We start from the raw sequence: 25,957 nt of genomic DNA on the forward strand, positions 1-25,957 counted from the left end.
CGTTGCCTCCAAGAGGCAAAAATTTAGATTTCCAAGAGATAATAACAATGAAGAATGAAAACATCAAAGTGGGGAAGCTTGGAGCTGAGCATTAAAAGCAGGAAACCATGGGAAAAGACTTATGATGATAAATATAGTTCCAAAATTGAAAGATTTAAAATTAAAATTAAAAAAGAAATAACAGTGAGAGAAATCATCCATGTCCTTTAAAAAAGACAAAAAGTAATACTTTATATCGATTAACAGAGGAAGAATGCTCTTAGATTGTAGGGGGTAGGGATAGTGGAAAGTAATAGGACTTGGGCAAGGCCAATATTCCATAAAAGGAAATGAAAAGTTACTGGGTTTGGTCTTTTTTTCACTTTTATAATTAACCGAAAGTATAAGATTTTTTAAACCTCGAAGTAACCACTGACTATTAAAAACAGGACTCTTATCTTCAAAATCACTGAAGACAAAAAGAAACAAACAAATCCAACTACATAGCAAAGGAGTACATAGAACAAAAAAAGAAACTAAGCATAGAAATTACAACAGTTAATATGAAAAATTCAAACTTCCCTTTTTTAACTAACATTTTCAGTTCAATTACAAAATAAAAGTAACTCTTTGTTGCATATAAAGGACATACTTAATGACAGAGAAGTGGTCAGAGTAGAAGTCCCACGATGATATAGCAGACAAATAGAAGCAAAAAGAAAGTCAAAGTGGTAACGTTCATACCTAGAATTGTAGAATTTAAGAATAAAACCATACATCAGGATTAAGGTTACTTTATGTTAATTGAAGAACAATTGTGACAGCAAATATAGTAATCATATGCGCTGAATGACATTGTATAAAAGTACATAAAGTAAAATAGTTGGAATTCAATGAGCCATGGGTAAAGATACATTGTAGTGGCAGACTTTAATGTCCTAGAGATTTGAACACATCAAGTAGGTAAAATATAAATTAGGATATAGAATTATGTAAATAATATAATGAATACAATTTAATTAATAGCTCTTGTATTTGGTTTGAAACAAATAGATAATCCACTTTTTCTCTAATATTGAAGAAACAGTTGCCAAAACGAATTATCTGCCTAACAAGAATAAAACTTTCCATTAAAAAAAAAAGCAGAAATTATGTTGGCTATATTCTCTGACCACAATACAAAAAAAATCTGGGAAATAGAAAATAGAGTTCTCTATTTACAAGTAAATAAAGTCAGAACTACAAAACAAAATGAATGGGATATAATCAAGAATGACAAGAATTTTCTGGGTTGGTTGTTTAAAAAAACTCACAGGATGCAGTCAACACTATTCTCAGAGATAAATACATAGCCCTAACAGCTTTAATCATTTTTTACAAAAGGAAAATAAATAAATGAATTAAATACTCCACTTGAGCATTAGGGGGAAAAAACGAAAAAGTCATAAAGAAATCAGAAAAAATTATAAAGATAAAAGCAGAAATAAATAAATTAGAAAAGAAGAAAATACCAGAATTAATCAATTTAATAGCTGGTCCTTGGGGTGGGGAGTGGTAAACAGTAAACTAAGCAAAGCATGTATTTCTAACAACTATGATCAAGGAAAAAGATTCAAATGGACTGGAACTAAGAAAGAAGGCGTTAAGCTTAGATGGAGAGAACAGAAAAAATAAGAAGAAACTACTTGATCACTTATGTGCTAATCTGTTTTAAAACCTTGATGTAGTTAATGATTTAGGGTCAAAACCTAATTTAACAAAATTGACACTAGAGTCAACACAGGAAGAAGTATTGATTAGACCCACAACCTTGAAAGAAACAGAGAATATTATAAAGAATTACTCTTAAACAGGCTCTAGCTTATTTAAAATTTCAAGAAACAGAAAATTCCCATACTCTGTAATTTCAGAACATAAGATAACGTAAAGGAATATGTGTTATGAAACTAATTTACCCAAATACTAAAACATGACAAATGTAGACAACAGATAAAAACTATTGCTCAAATAACCAAATCAGATTTATCACAGAAATATAAGACCATTTCAATGTTAGGCAATCTATTAACATTGTGTAGTACATCATTAAAGCAAAAATGAAAAGCCATCTGCTTATACCAATTGTTTTTCTGCAAGAGTCATTTAAATGAAGAACCAGAATGATACTTCTTACAGATGATAAAGAGTAACCTGTTCACATCAATGGCTAACTTTTAATGGTAAAAGAAAACAAAACACAAAACAGGCATTCTTGTTGAAATTGGCAACAAGACACTTGCCAACACCCAGAAATTCCAGATAATGCACTAAGACAATTGACAGAAATCAGAAGAATAAATAAGCATACATAATACAAATGGAAGGCTTAGTCAATAAATGATGTTTAGATTATCAGTGAACAATTTGGAGGTAAAAACCAACTTAGATCCTCATTTCACACTGTATAGCAAAAGAAATTCCAAATTCATTAATGAATTAAATTTCAAAAAATCAAACCATAAAAAAAAACTAGATGAAAATGTAATAGACAACTAATAAAAGCCAGTGGAAGGAAAAGCTCTTTGTCAATGTAGAATGACTGAAAACGAAAGAGTTAAATTAAAAAAAATAGACACCACAGGTTTGTACAAAATTAGAAAAACTTTTTTTTGTTAAAAAGTTTTAATGTCAAGTAATGTACTGGAGGAAAGAAAATGCAATAATCATTCTAGGTAAATGATGTTCTTTCTGTGAAGAATATAAAAATGTATAACATCAAGACCCACAATAGATAAACAGGTAAAGAACACAAATACAAGTTCTCAGAAGAGGATTTACGAGAAAATTTTTGTCCATTGAAGAAACTGGCAAGGGTTCTGCGAGGCAGTCACTGATACGCTGGTGATCACACAAATTAATACACAACTTTTGGGACTTGACAATTTATATAACAAGCCATAGAAATCATATTAGTCTTTCATCTAGTGATTCTAAAAATTTGTCTTAAGTAAATTATATAAAAGAAGGAAAACTAGTGTACAGAAATATGTTCACTTTAACATTTTTTTCCAATAGCAAAAAATACACAGGCACATTTAAATGACAAGAGCTTAGTTTCACTTTGGTAAATTTACTCAATGGGAAATTTTTTTGTCTGACTGTTATGTTTATGCTGACTATGTTAAGTAAAAACCCCACAAACTACAGAATTATGCATTGAGAATGATTTCAACTATGATTTTAAAAGCCCACGCTTAGGGAAAAAAAAACCTAGAAAAAAATTTCCATATGCCAAACATAGGTTGCATTCTAACAGTTAGATGGTGGGTGATTTTTATTAAACTGATAAAAACAGATACTGTACACTGAATCTTAGCCAAAAGGCCAAGAAGTGATGGGGGGCTGATTTTCAAATCTTTTCTCTTTATCTCTCTCTCTCTCTTTCGGTGTATTTTTCTAATTAATTAATGATAATATGAAAACAATTTAAGTTTTTTAAAAATTGTTTTAAATGCAGGGAGAAAAGTAAGAATAGCTTTTGACTTTTCCTTAAAAGAAGAAAAGTTTGGGTGTGTATTCGAGGAGGCCGAAAGGAAATTTTCACCAAACTTTAAAAAAATGCATTGAACTCACCAGTGCTCAGCTGATGAGGCAAAAATCTTGCCAAGTCAAGGGTGAACGTTTCAACGTGTAGTGTCTGAGGGACTTAGGAACAAAGCACTAAGAGAATTGCAAGTGACAGGTGAGAAAGCAAGTGTCGCCTAAGAGATGAGAAAGAACAGCATCGAGAGCCTGATCCAAGATAAAAAGTTTCATCTACCCACAGGTTGGCTATTACATAGTAACAACTGCGCATAACATAAGGAGTCAAGAACGACATAAAAGAGACACAAAAAGTCAGATTGGGACTTGACAATTTATATAACAAGCCAACAATGAAGCATGGGTTAAGGGAAGGGACGACTTTAAATATAATTCTCCCAAAGTTTGGAGAGTTGTTCAGAGAAATTAATGTAGAAGTTAAAACGAATATTTTCTAAATTGGACATTTTAGTTAAATTACCTTGTCTATTTTAAAGGGACAAAAGGCAGAGAAAAATTCACAATAGAAACTGAAAGTGAAAAAATGCACAGTCTCAATATAGAAAGCAGAGGGGCAGCCCCATGGAAGTGAACATAAATATAACACTTATAATTATTACACTCCCGGACAAATATAATGCTCCCTCTTAAAGGGGGCATCCATTAAAGAAATCAAAAGCCGATCATCATTTGCGGATAAGAAACACAGAGAAAACGAAAAGGCACAGACAGAGTACAATGACCAAATAATCTATGGTTTATCAGACGCTAGAAAAGAAGGGACTATGACGAAGCAATATTTTTTAGTAGAAGGAATTGAGAGAATAAAACAGACTCCACAAAGGTAAAAGGTACAATAAATAATTAAAACACAAAACACTTAATTTATGTTCCAATGAGAATAGCAAAGACATACATAATGGAAACATGACAGAAATGCAAAAAGAAGTAGAAATAGAAATATAGGTAGAAATAGAAATTGTAGGTAGAGACGTTTATGCTTTCTTGGTCAAGTAAACGGAGAAATTTAGAGCTCTGAATGGTCCAACTACTAATAAGATACAATCAGCAGATCCGTCGTAAATAAGGGGAATGCATACACTCTTTGGGAGAGGACAGGGTTTTCCACCAAATTTATCCCATTCCTGGGTCCAGCTGAGCACTTGAAAGCCATGGCAATTCTACCCTTCTCAGACCAAGAAGAAAACAACTATTTGCTGCAGCACCACTAATAATATTAATATTAGTAACATATTAATAATATAAAATAGGCATTTTTATGCATCTCTTAAGGAGTCTCTTAAATAACGTGTGAGTGACAGACAAAATCAGAAGTACATTACTGAAATATTGGAAAGGAACAGATGTTTATGCACAAAACACTGATGCAGTCACAGCTTAAAGGAAAATGGGAATTCCTACATATTGTTGTAAAAAGGAAAGACAGTGAGAAATGAGGTGAACCTAGGTTACACTTAGAGAATCTTAAAGAGTGACATGGGGTGCCCATGGCCCGTGCACTGCTCTGGTCACCCCGTGCCCCGGGGCTGTCAGCAGGGGCTGCGTGTGGACGGGCTAGGAAGCCACAACACAGTCAATACGTAGAAAGGACTAGAGCAGCAGCTCATAATCCATAAAAGAATAGACATATTAGCCTCCTCCAGGGCTCAAGACATGCTCCACTGTATGACACCATGGGGCCGTAAAAGGAATGGGTTCCAAGTGGCGTAGAAAGCAGACCTATCTAGCTACCAGAGCATGTTTCAGAGCAGACAAAGCAGCCTTGCTAGGTAGTGAGCTCTCTTTCACCAGAGGTATGCAAGCAAAGGCAGGAGATCCATTTATCCAGAATGTTGCCAAGGGAATTCACACATATGGAGGGCTTTTTTTTTTTTTTAAAAAAACCCTGAAATGGAATCTTCTGTCAATAGATCAATGTTTAGTGAAAAGGAAAGAAAACATCCTGTGTGTGAAAAAGGACTGGGCTGGGAGTCCAGAGGCCTCAGCTCTGCTCCTGGCTGTGGGGCCTCGGTCTAGGTTCTCTCATCTGAACAGCACTGCTCAGCCCTGTGCGCCCAGAGCCCCCCACCCCACCCAGTGGCCTCACTGCGCTGGCTTTCTTACTGCCAGCTTGGCCCAACTCGGGGTTGCAATTCCTGCAGCTCCCTGTGTCCCGGGTGCCCTTATCTGCAAACACCTTCCAGGATCCAGTGTCCCGCTTGGGACAGCCCCGAGCCCATGTCTGCACAGCTGGGGCACCTAAACCCCACATCGGCAGACTGGACTTGCCAGAAAACACCAGCCACAGGACAGGAAGAGTGCAACTTTAGCAGGTTTGCAGGCTAAGAAAGGACCCCCCTCTCTTGCATTGCTAGACACACCCCCCCCCAATCGCATGCAGCACCAGAGATTAGGGGGCAATCCTGGCTGAGCAGACTGGGTACAGCCTAGGGGATGTAGGAAGAACACTGCCCCAGACCAGTGTTTTCCCATGCAGCTTCCTCAACTGAAAACCAGTCTCCTCTGCGGGTACAGTGTTGAATGCCACAGTTAGAACATAAATATTTACTTGGATGCAGTTATCTGCCACTAACACCGTGAATAAATCCATCAGTCTACACCCCAGATGGACTTCTGGGGGACACGATGCAAGAAGGAAAAGGACGCAGAGGGACAGAGCACATAGACAGAATCTCCCTGACTCCAGAATTTTGCTGGAACTGCACCCTGAGCTTGATGAATTGGAGTAGGGGTTTGGAGAGTGGAGGGGACAGCTCAGGGACTTGAAACATGGTCCTGTGCTAAATCCTCTATGGAAGGAGCTTGGGACATTCCTGGGACCCTGTTATAGTTATGCCCATTTTACAGCTAGAGACAGTGAGGCTCAGAGAAAGTAAAGACTCTACCCAAGGTCAAACAGGTAGTGAGGGGCCTCACTGGAACTCACATTCTGAGTCTCTCCTTCATCTTGTCCCCACCCTGGCCCCCCACCAACATCGCCAGCATATGTAGGAGCATCCAGCACTCACTGCCTCACTCCTTTGAGAGCCTGGATCCACCTAACATCTCTTTTCCCTCAGACTCTCTCCTCCTCTCCTAAAAACCCCATCCCTTCCTTCAGATGTCCACTTTCCTGATCCATCTGCATCATCTGACGTCATTTCCTTGCTGTGACTGAGTAGGGGCCGTGAAAGTCATCTGTGTGCCTTAGGAGTGAGTGTCCCTGCTGCCCTCGCAACCCTGGGACAAGGACCATGTCTCCTTCACTCTTACGTGACCGTGCCTCACAAAAAACAGGCCCCTGGGAAGGTCTCACTAAGTAAAAGGGTGAATGAATGAATGAGTGAATGAGCGAATGACATGGCGTGTGGCAGCTCCAGAGTGACAGGAGGTCCCTTTAAAGCTGGGACAACCAGTCAAAACTGGAGAAGCACCAAGCTCCCACAGAGTTCTGGGCAGCTCTCCGCACACTCCTGCCCCCCAGCCCCACTGCCTTGGCAGCACAAAGCCCAGCCCAGCCCAGCCCAGCCCAGCCCAGCCCAGCCCAGGCCAGGCCAGGCCAGGCGGCAGACATTTCCTGACCTCCCGCAAGAGAATAATCCAGTTATGATGCATAAAGCAATCAAATCTTCCTGGGCACTTCCTGGTGGGCAAGCACTTCCATCACTTGCTGCTCTCAAAAGCCCCAATGAGGAGAAACTACTATTGCTCCCATTCCCCAGAGAGGTACATTGAGGGAAGTAACACCACTGGCGAGTGGCTGGCCTGGATTCCCAAGCACGGCCCTGGCCTGCTGCCAGCACTTGCTCAGGGGCTGCAGGGCGATTCCTGACAGTGTACTCTCAGGCTTTTGGTGCTTTCCCAGCCAGACTGGGGGTGAGGGGGAGGGGGACAGGGGGCGAGTAGGCAGCCGGGTGGAGGCGGGTGGTGGCACGCAAGCTGAGCTCCCCTGGGGAAGTCTCCTGGGCTGCCTACAGTGAGGCTTTCCCACCCCGGCAAGATGCTGCAACCCTGAGTCAAATCAGGAGGAAACTGAGGGTTCGTGAAAGATGTCACTGATTATCAGGGACAAAGCAGCCTTCCGTCTGCTGCTGCCACTGCTTCTGCCACCTGGGACTACCCACTGAGTCAGGGCACATGTGGACAGTGCCCAGGCCACGAAGGCCCGGCTGACTGACCTCAAGGAAGTCACCTGCAGTCCACAAGAGCAAGGTCAGTCTGTGGCTCTGCGCCTCAGTTTTTCTAAATGACCCAGGGGCTGTTGTTACCTGTTGGTGGTCCGGTGCAGCTGAATGAACTGTGAGATGTCGTTTCTCCTCACAGCTTGGTCACCAGCCTACTCTGGGGAGTCACTTCCCCCTCTGGGGCTCCGCTTCCTCCTCAGTAAAATGAGAGGGTGGGACCCGGTGCTCTTCAAGCGGTTCCAGCGTCAGCCTTGTCTGGTTGGGGTCTCCTTCTCTCAGGTCTGGAGATGGGCTCTGTGGGGGTCCCTCCCTTAAAGAGGAACTGGCATGGGGCAAGGGGAACATGTTTCCAGGAAGAGGGTCTACACTTTGTGCCCTCTCAGGGGTCTGCATGCTAATCTAGCTTCCAAAAAAGAGTCAAGAACCTCTGCATGAGCAGAGAGGCACGAGAAACCTCTGGAATAGAAGGAAGCATCTTTACACCAGAGATTTGAAGCCAGGTGTCACGCAGACAGTGCCTGAGAAAGGCCAGCGTGGATTCCAATGCTTCTGGGGTATAGGATTAAGAGCTGCTGCCGATCAAAAGGCGGGTGGTGCTGGATCCTTCATACTTAGGACTTGGAGGCCAGGAAGGACTCAGGGCCCAGCCCAGGGGACACCTGAGCCCCGGCAGGAGTGTCCTTAAGGACGAACAGCAGGGGTGTGCCCACCATGCTGGGCCCCATACTGCCCCATAGCCTCCGCTTCTATGCCAGACCTCCACAGTGATTTGGGTCAACCTTGGGTGGCAGACCTCCCAAGGGCCCCGTGAGCAGAGATTTCCTCAGGGCCTCCCATCTCCAGGGCTGGGACCTGAGACTCACCCATGGGCCCTGGGTGTCTCTCAGCAGAGAACACTTGCAGATTCCAGCCATCCAGGAAATTTGGGCTGAAATGCAGCCCAGCCTCTGAGCCCAGAAGCGAGTAGGAGATCCCATGAAACACCGAGGCTTAGGTTATTTTTACAGACTGGCATGCTGTGACTTTCAGGTGTCTACAGGAATAGAAACTCCCTGAAGTGAGGTTGGCTGACTCAGTCCAGCCTATGGGTCATCTCTGTATAAGTAACAGCTTGTGTGTGACTGCAGGGAAGTAGCTGGCCCTTCAGCGCATGGACTCCCTGTCATTTGGTGAAGAGGCTGACGGAACCATGACAGACTTTTAAGTTTTCAGCACCTTGACTCTGCTCACACCCGTGCTTGTGCAATGCGTAGAATCAAGTTCACTCCCTGCCCTGGGCCACAGAGCTCCAAGCTGGCCTGGGCGTGAAAACAGGGCTCTGGGCAGCCCTTCCCTGAAAAGAGGCCCCCAGGCCACTGGCCCAGTCTAAGCTGAAATGAGATGTCCAGGCTGGGGCATCAGGGTGTAGCGGCAGGAGGCCAGGAGCATGTCCGGGAAGTAGCAGGGAGGGGCACTGCAGGGTGATTTGTGCTGGGCCAGAGCAGTGCAGGGGAACTGCCCCCACCCAGGGAGCTGCCCGGGGGAAACAGGGTCAAGGGACAGATGAGGGTGGAAACTAGGGGAAAGGAGAACAGCCTAAGTGCACACACGAGGAGGGAGGCACTTTACATTTTGGGGATTCCGAGGGTCTCTCTGTGTAACTGAAGGCCAGGGTATTGGGGGAATGGCAAAAGCTGAGGCTGGGGGGCCGGCCAGCCGGACAGCAGCAGGAGCAGGAGCAGGGCTGCTCAGAGTTCTCAGGGAACACATGCATTGGACAGGAACACCGTACAGGAAGCCACCTCATAAAAGAGAAACCTGAGACAGTGTAGTGCCTTTCTTCAACACCACCCAAGTCAGGGCCAGCTACGGTGGGATGGGGCAGTTCAGGGACCAGACGCAGGACAGACCCTCTCAGGAGGCAGGATCAGGGTGGGGTGAGGGCAATTAGGATCATGTAACGCAATCTGCTGAGAGAAGATTCCACTGAGAGCTCAGGCAGGCCCCGGGGGCAGTAGTCGCTCCCCCATGTAGCCACTTTGCAAACTTGGCTCATTGCCTAACTTCTGTAAATTGTGGTCATACGTTCATTCAATCCACATGTATCTGTTGATCGTCTGCTCTGTTCCAGGCAGTGGTGGTCAAGACAGACAATAGCACCATATCAAAAACACTGTTTTCAGACGTCTGTATAATCACAGCAAGCATCGGGTACTTGATAGTTCAGAGACCTCCCCCACTTCCAGACACCACTGAGGGGAGTGGGACCCCAGAAATAAGAAGAGGGCCCAACAGAGAGAGGAGGGCAGGAGAAAATGAGGACGGAAAGGCAGGGAGAGGTAAACAGGCCCAGCTCTCTTTGTGCCCTCCCACCCTCTGCACCAAACCTCCAGGCTCTGTCACAGTTCTGTCCCCAGGCTGGCCCTGCGCATTTAGCCTGCTGACTCCATTGGAGCACAAATGAGGCCCTTTCCTGGAGTCTGATCCGAGTCCCCAACGACTGCCCCCACCCTGCCCCCTAGTTGCCCAAAAGACAGCTGAACCCTCAGATCCACCTACAGAGACTGAAATGTCCAGCCTACTTGAAAGTGAGCAGTGAGCAGCTGACAGCATTAACGTCACAAAGCTTAGTATCAAGGCCAGACTGAGGCAAACAGAAAGGGGCAGCAACCCTTTAGAGTCCACCCTTCCCCTCCTACACGCCCCCTCTGGCTCTCACTGGGAATGTCATAGTGAGGTGAAGGCAGAAAGTTCTGGATACTCAGATATCTGGGTGTGGGCTTCCCTTCAGTTCCTGTTGTAACTCTGGTAATTTTTTCAGAGCTCCCTGCTGCCCACAATCACCGAGCCGTTAGCCACTGATGGCCCTCCTGTGGCCTGGAGGCACCGTAGTATGCAGGTCTCAGACAAAGTCCATCTTCACACCAGACACTGAAATTCCACAGCATACAGAGGGGCCATTCACCACAAAGGTTATAAAGACCACGTGTTCTGGAAAAGATGGACATCCAAAGCTTCCCCTTCTGCTGAATACAGGGGAGGAAATACTCTGTGATTTATATGAGCGGGGCCAGCACTTCCTGGGAGTTTTTCCCCATCTTCAGAATTCTAAGTAAACGTCCCAAGTTAACACAACTGGCTTGTCTTGTCCAGGCTTCTCAAGGTCTGGCCTTAATGGGGCAGTGTCCTGGCTGAACCATCCTGGGAGCTTCCAGGCCTTTCCTTACTCTGCCTGGCAACCAGGGCCCCTGCCCCACTCCAGCCTGGGCCCCGGGGGCTTCTCACCTCTGTCTCTACTTGGCTTCTTGACACCTGCCACAGGTCACAGCATATTTACACTTGCATGTTTCCTGGAGACATGGGGGGCGGGGGGAATGGTGGACCATTATGGAATATTTCTTTTTATGCTTCCTTTTACATCAAGTGGACTATGTCTTTAGCCCACCTCTCCATCTGGAGCTTAATAGTTTCCTTCACGCTTTAGTTATTAAATGTCCGTCCTACTTATTGTGGACGTTTTCTCCTCACTTCATCCCTTCCCACCTCTCCCCGACATATACACGTTTTTATCTTTGTTTTGCTACGTGGACTTTGTTAATTTGGGTATAAGAGTATGTCCTTTTGTTCCCATGAATTGTCTTATAGCATTGTAATAATGAGCCTGTCTTCGTCCCTCCACTGTTAGATTAAGTGTGTTATTCACTTCCTTCCTGGAAATCTTTTAATTTTGATTTAAAATACACACACACACACACACACACACACACACACACACACACATATCCTGGGTTGGATGATAAAAAAATCTTCTCCAATAGCAATGGCCAAGCAGGTCTAGACTAGGGGAGGTCCCAGGCCCCTCCCCCGCCCCACTCCTCTCTAAGGGTGAGGCCAGCAAAAACCCTTTGTCCCCAGAACCTCTTGCCTCCAGACATGAGTCCTCCACCGCTGCTCCTAGTTGTCATCAGATGTCTTCCTGGTCACCCCCCAGTCCTGGCACATTCCCCACCCCTAAAAGACCCAACCCTTCGAGGAGGCTTCATTAATGACAGCAAAGGCACCCTTCACCATGTATATTGCAAGTCCTAAGGACCAGTCAGTAGCCTGCACACTTTATAAATAAACTCAGTTCATTCTTCAAACAACCTATGAGGCGTACACTGTCATTAGCCTCATTTACAGAGGAGGAAACATTTACAGAGGAGGAAACAAGCAAGGTCGAGTGTACACGGTTGGACTTGGCGATTATTCCGAGACCAGATTTGTAGCTGCCAGGCCTGGTGCTGAACACACGCCTGCATCACCTCATGGGATCCTCACAGAGCTCCATGGGGCAGGGTCTCTGAGCACCTCCATTTTACGGGCGTGGAAACGGAGATGTTGAGGAGTGAAACGGCTTGCCCGCTGACCCAGTTAGTAAGAAGCCTGACTTCAAAGACCCCAACTGTAAGTCCTACTCTAACCTGCCTTTTTATTTCCATGTCTGCGCTTACAGCTGGACCTCGTCCTACTCTCATGTCCTGCCATTGGGCCCCCCATTCCTACAGGAGAATCTTAGCTCCGGAAAGCTCTCCTCTCCCTCTAGCCCTCCCTCCACACCCAGTGGTGGTGCCTTGGCCCTCCTGCCCAGGCCTCTCCAGTGCCCCGTTTGTCCCCAGCCTGGGTCCGTCCCCCACTCCTTCTCCACTCCACACCCAGGCCACTGAGCCAGTGGAAAACGCTCCAATGGGGCAAAAGGAGTGTCATGCAGGGTCTCTGGCCCCGCTCCCTGCACCAGAACACAGGATATGGTGAGGCCAAAAAGGAACACCAACGGAGCCATGGATAATGGGTTCATACCATTATATTCTCGCTGGCGGCTGGGCTGGAGACACAGGAAGCAGGAGCGGCGATCTGCCATCTGCTTCTCTACCAAACAACCAACCCCTTGCTAACTGCAATCCGCGCTTGCTAGCTCAGCCACGACAGTTATATCAGTGGCCAGTGGCTAACTGGTTACAGCTGATGGCCAACTAGATACAGCTGATGGCCATCTACTACCCAAGCCATCACCTTTCCAAGTGAGGCCAAGAGCCTGGAAACTGCTCTCTGGGACTCTGTCCCCACAAGGAGCCACTCAAAATGGTGGTCTTAGAGCACCAGCATCCCTTCCTGGTGCAAGGTCAGCACCACCCAAGCCTTTTCCATTCCTTCTTAAACCCTCCCTGGGATTCCCACCACCCACCGATACCTTTGCCTCCAACTTGATAGAGAAAATCTGGCTTATCACGTGTGAACTTATAGCAACTTGTCCTCAGAACAGCTATCTGTATCCAACCACCAAACACAAGGTGTTTCTGCTGCTCAGAGAAACTCACCTCCCACCTGCAGCCCATCCCACCTGTCTCCTCAGCAACCTGCCCCCTCAAGTTGTCACTGCTGTTTCTGAGGGGTGTCCCCATAGGACAGATAAAATGTTAGAGGATGTCACAAGAACAAAACTGTGTTCCCTACTAATTTGTTTTGAAGGTAGAAAATTACTCATGAATTGGATGGATATGATAACATAAGGTGACCAAAAGTCTTAATTATATTATGTAATTTTTAAATTACCAAGATTTCTGTAAAGGCCCATTAATTTCTGTTATATAATGCACATAATGCTATATGAAGGGAAAGCTATTGTGTAAGCTATTATGTTTTCAGTGTTCATTAAACTAATTGGATCTACACCTCTCCTAAATGAAAAGAATATGAGTATGAATATTTATAAGATGAAAGCACAGAGGCCTCAACTAAACAAGCCCCCGCAAAGTTCTGAACTCAGGAAGGTGTTAATTGCAAGGACAGTCTCCATGCAGGGTGGTCGTTCCTCTTCCACCTGCCCAGAGGCATCTAAGGCCCAATCTCTTGCTCAGTCTCCTGACCCAGAACGGCTCACTGGCCAGTCCCTTGATCCCATCACTTAACAGCCTCCTGTGAAAAAGCCACCTGGCTCTGTCCCAAGTGCTGCCTCTGCTGGCCTCCTCCAGGGCCTCAGTTTCCTCATCTCTACCATGGGCACAGTTATGCTGCAGGCAGGCTTTCAGCGATCATTCTCTAGATCCTAAGGTCTGAGGGAACAGAGGCAGACAGAACTCAGATTCAACAGCCCCACAGTCAGTTTGGGTTCTCACTCTGCCTACCGGTAATAATGAAGAAAGAGCAGCCCTACTATTATCCTGCTGACGCCAGCCCGCCCCTTCTCCTCCTCCTTCCCTTGCCTCCTCCCCCTTACCTGCTCTCCTCCACCCCTGCCTTCTGCAGGCCCCCACTGTGGGCCCTTGGCCTGGCCCCCCTCCTGCCCACCCACCTCACCCAGGCAGGTTGCCGTCTCTCACCAGTGGGCCCCTCCTCACGTTGGAGCCCACAAGGCCTATTGTCCCCGCAGGCCCCCTGGAGTCCCGTGCTTCCTTGCCCTGCCAGTCCCCCACCCCTCCTTGCTCTTCCTCATCCACTTGGCCTCCTTCTCTGCTCTTCACTCTTCCTTTGCCCTTGACCTGCCTTCTGGCCTTTCTGTGGCCATCAGCCACCTGGGCAGACTGGTCACCTGCCCCAACTCCAGCCTTACCCTGTCACCACCTCCCATCATCTCCCCTCCCTTGGGCCATTCCCCAGGCCTGCTGTCTGTGCCAGTGGACACCTGGACCTCTCGGAGCTTTGTGAGTTGGGCACCTCAGCCTCCTAAGAGACAGTGACTGAGGGGGTCCCTTTGGCAGAGCAAAAGCTACCTGGGTGGAAGAGGCTTTGGCAGCAGGAGGGGTAAAGCCCTGCTGTGAGGTAATGGGGATGGAAGCTTGCCGGAATGGGAGAGGGGAGGCGGGGACCTAGGTTCTCAGGGGAGGCATTACCAGATTCTCCCTACCCAACCGTGGACTCAGAAGTCCCTGACAGGTGTCCAAGGTCACACCTATAGCTGCCTCAAAGCAGCCTGCTACCGCAGAGATCCGGGCCAACCTCGGGTCAGCCCGTCTTGCTCCCAGCCACCTTGCCTGCCCGTATTGTCATCTGGGGTCAGGTGCTTTCCTTGTCCACCTTATAAACTCTCCCTTTTGGAGCTAACAGAATCATTTGCCTCCACGGGGCACTGGCCTTGGCACTGCACTACCTTTTGGGCATTGCACTACCTTCACTGCCCTGGCTGTTTCTTCTCTGCATCTTTTTTAACACAAAAGGCTGATTACCTCTCTCCTCAAGCGACAGAACTTGGTGGCTGCTAACCTAGCCCAGGTGTGGAATCACAAAACCTGGGTTTGCACAGGGACCAAGACCTCTCAGCACCTCTCTCACCAGAAGCAGTGAATAAGCTCCAATTATACGTTCATGGGTCCCCAGCCACACTCTCAGCCCCTGGCTCTGTTGGCTTTGTCTATTGCAAGACCTAGGGGAGGTCTGGAGGCCAAATGTGAGGTGAGCTCTTAACAGCATGAGTCTCCTCTGAAAGCCCCAACCCCGAGCTCTTGGTTGCAGGGAAGGTGGACACAAACCAGAAGCAGTGGGAAAACCACCTTGGCCAGTCTGAGGGTGATGAGCCAAATTCCCAGGCTCCCCACTCCCTATCCCCTGCCCCCTCACAGTGCACTCAGGGACCTGAGGTCACTTCCTGGGCCACAGGCAGCTGCCCCTCAGGAGGCCCCAGCTTGCTACCTCGGTGCCAACTGTCCCAGGTGCCCAGGGCTGTAGGGATTCCTGGGACACTCGACTTTCGGTGTTAAAACCAGGACAGTCCCCTACAAATGTGGAGAAACTGGCCACCGCAGATCAGTCAGGGAGCTGTGGGGACTGCCCTATACCTTCAGTCTGAGGGTTTCTCTCCCTGACTCCACCCCCTAGGGAAGGAGATTGTCCTGTTGGGTTTTTGGCCCAGCGCCCTGCTTCCAGCTGACTGCACCCAGGATGCACAGATGCTCTCTGGCTCTCGAGATGCACACGGGTACCCCCTTTCCTCCACCTGGACAAATGAGCACACACAGACCCCTTCATTGCAGGGACACCTGGGCCTCAGAGCAAACACCTGGGGGAGGGGCCAGTACTTTTCCTCTCTCCCTCAGAAATGGCTGGCAGGCACCCCAATTTCAACACCACAGTGACCACATTTCTAAGAGAAGTCTCTCAGACAAAGGGGCTGTGTATTACCTCAGGCTGAGCTTGTTTGCCAGCATGCGGGGACGTCTGGAACATATCAGAAAAGAGGCTTCAGCTTACACAAAATGGCCTGTCTCAGCAAACTAGAGTGTGTAGTCCCAGGCCCAGCAGCCACCCTCGCCCCAGCCCAGCCTCCTGTCTGGGGGAGGGGCCCAGGCAGCAAAAGATGACAGGACTCCACATGGCTGTTCATTATTTTCTCCCTCAGGAAGTCTCTCCTTCTTAACTGGCTCCTAGAGGGACTCAAATGGGTAAATAGACCACCTTTCCATTAAGGGAACTTTGCCCAATCAGTTCAGTCCCAGGATCCAGAACAGTTGTGCTCTGTGTTGTGGTCTTTCCTCAGACTTTCACAGGCTCACAGCCAGAATCGTGCACACCCGCCCTCAGATACACATACATACCCACACACACACACACGCACACACATATGTGGACATGTACAGACACACACATACACACCCATACTCCCAAAAACACCCACACATGCTTATGCTCCCATAGACACACTCACTCCCAAAGACATAGGCTGTTACAGTACAGACAAATCACACAAATGCATAAGGAGATCTAAAGTCAGAAAACTATACACAGTCACCCAAATACACAGAGCTACACACACTGACAGGCACACCCCTGAACCACCCCAAATCCTATCCAGCTCCATTACCTCATATCTGGTACATGACCGCCTATCCCTCCCCGTAGCTGCGGTCCTAGCCTCCCAAGAAGTCCAAGGGCCCTTAGCAGGAAAGGTGGTGGCAGGTTGTTCCAGAGATTCACCCAGATGGATGGAGCCAGGGTGCTAGCAAACGGTAACCTTCCTGCTATGGCACAATCCTCACCCTCATCGCAGCCCATGGGCAGGGGAAGCCTCCAGACCTGCCAACCACCTGGGAATGCAGTTGAAGAATTATGCCACAGGCTCTTCACTGGCCTCCGCTCCCCTATTCTCCTCACTTGCCCTCATTACAGTGACTCCCTTGCAAACACCCCAAGATACTGGCGGGTCTTTGAGAAGGGGCCCTGTGCCTTCCTGTCACTTCTCCGCAGTGAGGGAGTCACAGGGAGAGTATGACAGAGCCTCATATGGGATGTGGGCATCAGAAAGCGAGGAGGGCAGCGGTGTTGCTCCACCTGCCCGGGTAGAGACTGAGGCAGCGTGCGAGCTTCCCAGAAATCCCGGTGGTCCAGCCTGGCATGGGAGCCAGGCTGATCCCTGCACACCTGAGGGTGGTGGGAAACCATGTGGCACCTCCTCCAGTCAGCGCTGGGAGGATTCTACATCAGGGGCCACGGAATGACCACTGAGCCCGTGAGGGGGGAAGCAGGTGCACCTCCAAGCAGAGAAGAGTGTGAATGGGTTTGCACAGCCTGGGGGGACTGATGGCCCAGGCCATGTCAGGCCAGGGCTCCTCGTGGATGGCACTCGGCGTGGGTCAAAGAAGCTTCGGAGGCCTGGGCCTGACCCTGACCCAACTCCCTACATAGCCCCGCCCCACACACTTGATCCTGGAGAAAGAGGGGACGAATCCTGAGTTAACCAACACAAGGGTCCTCAAAACAGAAACAAGCCCTGGATAAAATGAAGAAGCAATGGCCTCATCACACCCAAGTTTAAGAACTGACATGTGTACGGGTCTCATCAGTGTGGGCAAACCCCACCAGTTCAGAGGTGAAGGGAAGAAGCTTGGGGAGGGGATCGGAGGGCACTTGGATTCCAGTAACCCCCGCTGGATAATTCAGAGGGAAAGGCCTGCCGCAGAGATGACTGTGACATGGCACGAGAGTGAATTCTCAGAGTGAAAACGAGAATGTCGTGTATGTGGGATCCCCGAGAATGACTCAACACCAGTGTTATGCAGGACGTTTGCTACAGCCACAGATTAAGACGATCTTTCATGAGCAGAGAGAATATAACTGAAAGCTCTGTCACAAATTTACTTGGGCCTTATTCATCACGACTCCTCAGGCACAGGCCACTGTCCCAAAGATGACAAAGAAGGCCCAGCCCGTGCCCACCCACAATAAGAAGTCCTTTTTGACGCCCTCAAGTGACAGGCAATGTGCCACACCCTGAGGTTGCAGTGATGAATTAAGACGCATTTCCAACCACAGACGCTGCCTAGTGAAGAAGGCAGATACCCGAACAGCTAACAAGGCCCTCAAATCCTCCTCCAAAAAACAGGAACAAGTATTGTCACTGTGCTGGAACCTCATTCGTTCCACCACCAGCATCTAAGAGGAAGGATGTGTGCCCTCTGGCTCAGCTGGGCTCTTCTTTGTGATGACAAATCCTGGTCATGGGCTAAGCAGGGAGAACACTAAGGAAGACCGGAATGATCTGTGCAAAAAGATAGTGGAGGTGGGAGAGGAAAGCACTGCACGCCATGTTAGTGGGAGGTCGGAGAGGGTGGATGGGATGTGAGCAAGAGACTGACAGAGCTGGAGTTCAGGGAGGCCTTCTGTATGGAGTGTATTTTGAGGCTGAGTGCTGGGAGGGGATTTCAATTACATGTTGTGCATTAAGAATGTACTTGCAAGCGATGCGGCTTCCTCAACGAACCAATGGCACAGAAAGAAAAACAAGAAGAGGGAAGGTTGTTATAGACTGCAACGTGTGCCTTCATTTGGGTACCTGACTTGGAGAAACCAGCTGTAACAAGATACTTTTGAAACAATTGGGGAAGTGGGTATGGCTTGGGTGGTAGATGGTAATAAAGACTAACTTTTAAATTTGTTAGCTCTGAGGATGGTGCGGTGGTTGCATAAAAAAGTGTCCTTCAGGACACTTCTTGCTGAATCTACTGAGAGGATGAAGACCGTTCTCAGCTATCAGACTGTGGACATTCCAGAAAATGTGGACGTCACTGAAGGGACCACAATCGTTGGGAGGGCCCCAGATGCACCCTGCAGAGGGACTTCAGTCACATCAATGCAGAGCTCAGTCTCCATGTAAAGAAAAAGAAGAGGCTCCGGGTTGACAAACGGTGGGGAAATAGGAAGGAGCTGGCTACTGTCCGTGCCATCTGTAGTCACGTACGGAACATGATCAAGGGTGGTACCCTGGGCTTCCATTACAAGATGAGGTCTGTGTGTGCTCACTTCTCCATCAACGTCGTTATTCAGGAGAATGGTTGTCTTGTTAAAATCTGAAATTTCTTGGGTGAAAAATACATCCGCAGGGTTCGGATGAGGTCAGGGGCTGCTTGTTCAGTATCTCAAGCCCAGAAAGATGAGTTAATTCTTGGAGGAAATGACATTGAACTTGTATCAAATTCGGCTGCTTTGATTCAACAAGCCACAACAGTTAAAAACAAGGATATCAGAAAATTTTTGGATGGAGTCTATGTTTCTGAAAAAGGAACAGTTCAGCAGGCTGATGAATACGGTGTAGGTTGTCCAGCTACAGAAGCACCAAGACGTCAAGACACCGAGGGAATCTGAACTTTGTGATATTTTGAAGGTGCAATAAAAGACATGTATTGATTTTTTTTGGTGGGGGAGAAGTGTCCTGAACAGAAGAGATGCACCTTGAAGTATTATTAGGCTGAGATGTCATGAGGTCAATGGGAGTGGGTGTGGGGAAGAAGTTCATGAAAGAAGATTGGCGGGAGTTGATGTGGCAGCTGGGCATGGGGTCCCAATGGGACAAGTTCCTGCTCATCTTGATCCCACACCTGGCAGAGATGGAAGCATGCAGGACTGACCCATCAGACCCTTGGGGAACTCCTGGGCCTCTCGGGACCATGACAGTAGGGTGCTCAGTGAGGTTCTTTAGGACTCGACAGAGGTTCAGCGAGACATACCTCCAAACTGGAGAGCAGAGCATCTTAGTCACATGACATTCTAGTGAACCCCCCAAAATAAATAAGTTATAGGCTCATGCTGAACTTTGCTCGACCTAATCTATTGTAAACTTTCCCATGTTTGACTTTGGTGTATTCAACTTTCCAACAGCCCTATTACCTTGGCCACAATACAGACCCACACCTTTCACACACCCAATTCAGAGAGACCCATTAGTGTCAAACTGACATTTTGAATTATGATCTGGAGCACCTGCCTGGTAGCCAGTGGCTGTTAGTGCATCTGCCCCTCTTGGTCTGTACCACATAGTTTTCCTGGTCATGGGACATTTTACTGAGGTTACTCCTCACTGTTTCATGTCTGTGAATGAAAAATGGAAAAAATACAAGCATTGAAACCAGTGGTGAGACATGACCTTAATCGAGGTGAGACAAAGACGGAAATCGTGAGGTATGCTGTAGCAGCCACCTTTGAACTTCAGTCAGCTGCACCTTGGATGAAAGGCAGCCAACCCTGCTCCAACGTGAAGAGAGAGTGCACAAAGAGCATGCATGCAGTCATAGACGATCGCATCTACGTTGCAAGGTGTCATTAGGGATTTGGTTGTATTCACAGCTCGGGGGAATAGAACCCATTTCACACTCTCTACTCCTTTCCCACTAACACCGAATCTGGGGCTGGACGTGAGGACTTCAGCACTGTATTTTAAGGACCACTGTGTTTAACTCGACTAGTCTCCCCCGAGTCTAACGGCCTGCACATGGCTACCAGCATGGTTGTGTCCACGCGGAGTCTCTGCATCCCAGCTCTCCAGCCCAGGAAGCTTTGGTGTCTGATAAATTTCCCTCCAGGCCCTGCAGTCCTCACTCCCTCTGGGCCAAGACCCACCCAGCACCGGCAGCCTTGCAGCTACCCTTACCCAGCTCCTTTAGACACGGTGCAGCCCCTGAACCTTGGTTCTCTCCAAGATGTGCTGGTCTGCACTTGCCCTCACCAGCTTCTCCTTCCCACTTACGAAGTGAAGCACCATCCCTCACACCTGGTCTTCTGTCATCTCCCCACAAGCCTTTGATAATAGCTGCTTAGCCAAAGGTTTCTTATGTCACCCCTGAAAGGGCACCATGGAATGAGCTGAAGCAGCAAGTCCCCACCCCTGACTGATGCCCCTCCTTGTGCCCCCCACCCTTGCTTCCCCGGCTCTGGGGCCCTAGGTGACTCGGCTCTGCTCCTGCCTGACTACACCAACCCAGAGGAGCAAGACAGATTAGAAAGCCCTTATTTCAGTTTTCACTTATTGCAAAACAAAAAGGAGCAAGCATCAAAATAAACATGGACACACACACAAAAAAAACTTCTGTAATCTCTTGTCCATATAGCTTTGTTTACAGGTATCCAGTCTTTCAAGAATGGTAGGCATAGAAGAGTGTGTTTTATAATTTGTATTTTTCACTTAGGGATACATAGTCCTTTTATGCTACTATATAATCTTCATAATTATAATTTTTAAACCATAAAATATTCTGTTAAGTAGATATACCAGCATTACTTAACCATTCCCCAATTATAGATCATTTAAATAGTTTTCCTTCTTTGGGGATTATTCTTTTAAAATATATTCCCTGAAAGGGAATCACTGTACCAAAGTGCATGAATGTTTTCATGGACCTCAACATATTGTTAGATACCCCTTCCTGGGGAAGGAGGAGAGAATTTATATCAATTTCCCCCTGCCTAAATCACTAGTTCTCAACCTGTGGTCCAGGCACCCCTGACGGGTTCCTGCAATACTTTTAGGGACTCCACAAGGTCAAACTATTCTTATAATACTAAGATGTTATGAGCTTTTTCCACACTTGTCCTCATGAATGCACAGTGAAGTTTTCCAGAGGATACATAATGGGTGGTATCACAACAGATTGAATGCAGAAGCAGAAAGGATAGGCCAGCCACCTTTTATTAAACCAGACATCAGAGACATTTGTGAAACTGTAAAAATAATGCCTCTCTTCTCACTAATTACTTGAGGAAAATGTATTTTTCAAAAAAATGTTATGTATGTAAATATTTTAAGCTTTTGTTTTGATTTCTAATATAGTAAATACTAACAGATATCATCTACAGAAATAAAAGATTTTGGGGGTCCTTAATAATTTTTACTAGTGTAACGGGATCCTGAAGTCACACAGTTTGAGAACTGCTGGCCTGGATATGATGTGGCAGAGTGTAGGGTCACCTGACTGAGGCTCGTTTCAACCATCGCCTACTAGCCTAGCTCCCAGGCAAAGCCCCTGGGACAAAATGCAAAGCGATTCTACATTTTTCTTTTTCTATCTCTTCTTCCCTGCTTTTATTTCTTCTGTTCTTCCTTTTCCCTTCTTCCTAGCTTTTCTATTGTTTTTCTCCTTTCCCCTCCCGCAGCCTCAACTCTCATAACAAAAGTTACACACATCATGACACCTTCTCTTCTTCATATGAATTGACATTTTTTTCTCCTATCTAAATAGAGACTTAGTGACATTTGAAATAGACTTTTCATTATTACTCATCCCATTCAAACGAAGTAATGTCCATATTTTAAAAACACATCTTCACATGTAATCAAAGAACTGAAAATGAAAATGAGGTGTTTTTTTTAATATCAAATTGGCAGAGATTTATTAAATGGCAATGCTTAGTGCTGGCAGAAATCTAGGGAAAGGGACATCCTCATATGGTTTCTAGAAGGCAATTTGGTGACACCCATCAAGAGCCTTAAAAATAGCCCATCCTTGACCCAGAGAAATGTAATCTGTCAACTCCGCTTGGTGCCAGTTGCAACTTGGAGTTGCCTAGGATCCTGAGAATTGAGAATTAAAAGGAACTACCCCCTTTTTCTTTGGGTCCAGAGAAGAATAAACTGGGGAGCGAGGAGGTTCCTGGAACTCAGATAGAAACGACATGGTCAAAGGCAAATCCTCCAGCAGGCAGTCGGCCAGGGCCTGCAGAGAGCAGGAAGCCTGGGAGGTGTGCAGCTTGGGGGCCAGAAGCCACAAATCCGGCAACTGCTTTGAGTGTTCTCTGGTTTGGAATGCCCTCCTGCTACCCCGGAACCTTCAGTAACATACAATTAAAAAGTACAGACTAGGGGTGGCCAGATGGCTCAGTTGGTTAGAGCGTGAGCTCTGAACAGTAGGGTTGCTGATTAGATTCCCACATGGGCCAGTGAGCTGTGCCCTCCACAACTAGATTGAAGATAACAAGCTGCCGCTGAGCTTCTGGAGGGGCAGCCGGATGGCTCAATTGGTTAGAACACAAGCTCTCAACAACAAGGTTGCTGGTTCAATTCCCGCACGGGGTGGTGGGCTGCGTCCCCAGCAACTAAGATTGAAAACGGCAACTGGACTTGGAGCTGAGCTGCGCCCTCCATAACTAGACATATGACTTGGAGCTGATGAGCCCTGGAGAAACACACTGTTCCCCAATATTCCCCAAGAAAATTAAAATAAATAAATAAAAGAAAAAATTAATTTAAAAAATATATATATACAGACTGGCCTTAGCACTGGTCTTAGCTATGAGATCCAAAAGTCAGCTGGAGTCTCGCCACCCTTGAGCTCTAGATGAGATTGGCTCCTCTGGACCTCAAGGGGCTGCAGAAGAACAAAGCCCTTCCTGGGATGCCCCCTCCCTGGGATGCCCTGTTCCCAAGTTTTCTGTGAGCTCTCAGGCAGGGATGGCTGACATCTCCATGGCCACTCTACATGTCATTTTCTTTCCAGAGTTTCATCAAGATTTCCTGCCCATAGGCAGTCATGAGTGTCCTGAGCATTTTTTAAGTTTGGGGGCTGCAGGATGATGAGAGAATTCACGTCACAGAAACACAACCTTTGGTTTGTCAGTCAGACATCTCCACAGCTAAAATTAGACCCTGTCCAGGTAGAACAGCCTCAGACCTGCGCCCACAGGGGCCCCAGCCTCTTTCTGGCAGGCTCCTCTCACCCCACTGCTTTCCTGACTCTTCTGTCTGCTCTTATCTCCCACAGAGCTCTGGAAGCCTCTGAGTTGTGGCCCAGGTTCATGCTGACACCCACATTCTTAAATCCCACCTTCTTCTCTCACAGTTGTCGAGAAGTTTCCGTGGGTATGAGCATTTCTGGTGCCAGGTGTTACAATGATTGTTTCATCCCATTGCAACTGGGCCTCGGGGCATTTGGATGATGCCTGGGTCCGCGCTTGGGGTGCAATAGAACAGGGAGAATGTGCACCCCAGAGAAGCTAGTTCTGAGGTGGCCAGAGGTGAAGGACAGACACTGACTGAGGTGACCAGCAGCCACTAGGAAGGTTGTGTGAATTCTGGAGCATTCCTCAGGGCTCCTGGGGGTCCCCCCGAGGATGTCCACGTACTAATCCCCAGATTATATAAATATGTTAAGTTACATGGAGGGAAACCAAGGTTACTAGCTGTTGCCCTAAAAACAGGGAGACTGTTGTGGATTATCCAGGTGGGCCCAAAGCAATCACAAGAGTGGTAAAGAAGGAGGCAGAAGAGAAAGTCAGAGGGATATGAGGTGAGAAGGTGTGGGAATTGAGCCAGGAGTGCCGTTTCCAGGCTCTCAGCCTCACGTGGAAAGGTGCTCACTCAGGTAGTAAACGGCCATCAACTATGATTGGATGGCCATCAGCGGTGGCTAATTGGCCATCAGCTGTAACCATTGAGCCACTAATATAACTGCTGTGGCTACGCTAGCAGCAAATGGGGGGCTAGCAAGAAGATGGTGGCTGGGCTAGCAAGGGCGGAGTGTGGATTGCAGATCGTGTGGCTCCTGCTTCCCGTGTCTCTAACCCAGCCACCAGCGACAGTATAGTGGTGTGACTCCCCTATCTATGGCTCCGTGGGTGTTCCTTTTTGGCCTCACCACGTCCTGCGTTCTTCTGTGGGGAGCGGGAGCAGAGACCCCGCACAACACCCTGCATGACAGAAGGACACAGCCCACTGTTGGTGGCTGTGAAGGAAAGGAGCCAGGAGCCCAGGTGTGTGGGCAGAGCCGTCTCTGGAAGCTGGAAAAGGCACAGAAACAGGTTCCTCCCTGGAAGTTCCAGATGAACGCCGCCCTGCTGGCATCTTGAGTTTAGCCCAGTGACACCTGTGTTGGACTTCTAACCTACAGACTTGTAAGACAATAAGCGTGTGTTGGTTTAAGCCACTGACTATGTGGTCATTTGCCACAGAAGACACCGGAAACTAATACAGCTTCCCAGACACTATTGGGGGAGGAGAACTTGGTAAAAATCCTGGGTCCCTCGGATTGTAATGAGAGCATTAAAAAGCAGGATCAGCCAGGAGGCCATAGAGGCTGGAAATATCCGGGATACATATGTCCAGCATAGACCTTGTCCCAGACCATGAACGTGATAAGTATGAATCTACATTCCACCAGGAAGAGATGGCTGGCAGTCCCCAGGTCTCCTGGAACCCATCACCCTCGGGGATTCCCAGGGCCGGTCCTCGGTCTTGGAGGCTCAGAAATCTGATGGGTGGGTCTCATGGAGTGAGCTCATGTTAGCCAAGGTCATTCTGAGAACCATAGCTCCCAAGGCTACAAGCCCACTGGCTTCTGATCAACAGGGCCTTATGTCACTACAGCCAAACCACCCAGGAAACCAAATCATAACCAGAAGGCAAGTTCTGAGCAGGTTACGTGATTGAATGTTTCACAGCCCCACAGTCATGTCCACAAGAGCTGTTCCTACCATCAGGTAGGATGCATGTGTCCTTGGGCCTGGTCCCCTAACCTCAGCCCCAGACAGTGTAGCCACCACCACCAGTGTCCCCTCCCTGACAGTCCTCTTCCAGTGTTTTCCCGATAACTAAGCCCTTGGCTCTGGCCCAAGAGCCACTGTGTCTCCTGAAGGGGATTTTGTTTAACTCTCTTATGGTCCATTATCTGTTGATTTTTTAAGCTTAGCCTTCAGACAACAATCTTATTTCCCTTCTTCCCACATCACTGGCAAAAATGTCCCGGTAGTTCCTGTGCACTTCCCACATCACTGGCAAAAATGTCCCGGTAGTTCCTGTCTCCCAATCTGTTTGTTCTGGAGACAAAAAAATCCTTGCAGATAGCAGTGTAGCTGGGCTCTGGCTACTTTTCTGGGAGGCAGGTGTTGGTCCTTTGTCTCCATCCCAGCAGCTGCAATTTCTCAGGACCTCCTTCCCAAGCTGCACCTATTTTGTCAGTTTGGAAGCCTCTCTGGCTTTAAGATCAGCTGCTCCCTTTCTATTTTATTCCCGAAGTCTGTAAACT

General features: G+C 47.5%; 1 protein-coding gene and 2 pseudogenes across 3 annotated transcripts in view; 1 reads left to right on the forward strand and 2 right to left on the reverse strand.

Annotated features, from left to right (window-relative positions):
• GPR55 (G protein-coupled receptor 55) overlaps positions 1 to 25,957 on the reverse strand; it is a 53,078-nt gene that overhangs the window by 9,303 nt on the left and 17,818 nt on the right. The window contains exon 1 of one of the 3 annotated variants that reach the window (XM_019739741.3): positions 7,809 to 7,922. The exons of the other annotated variants lie outside the window; for them this stretch is intronic. The gene's annotated coding sequence lies outside the window, so the exon portion shown is untranslated. Of the gene's footprint in view, positions 1 to 7,808; positions 7,923 to 25,957 lie in introns of those variants that run through there. 3 annotated transcript variants of the gene reach the window in all.
• Positions 3,224 to 3,354, reverse strand: LOC141568137 (U2 spliceosomal RNA; annotated as a pseudogene).
• Positions 18,682 to 19,355, forward strand: LOC109451460 (large ribosomal subunit protein uL6 pseudogene; annotated as a pseudogene).

Source organism: Rhinolophus sinicus, chromosome 17, assembly GCF_057876585.1.
Source record: "Rhinolophus sinicus isolate RSI-liver-muscle chromosome 17, RSI-T2T, whole genome shotgun sequence".
In the NCBI taxonomy this organism is placed as follows: domain Eukaryota; kingdom Metazoa; phylum Chordata; class Mammalia; order Chiroptera; family Rhinolophidae; genus Rhinolophus; species Rhinolophus sinicus.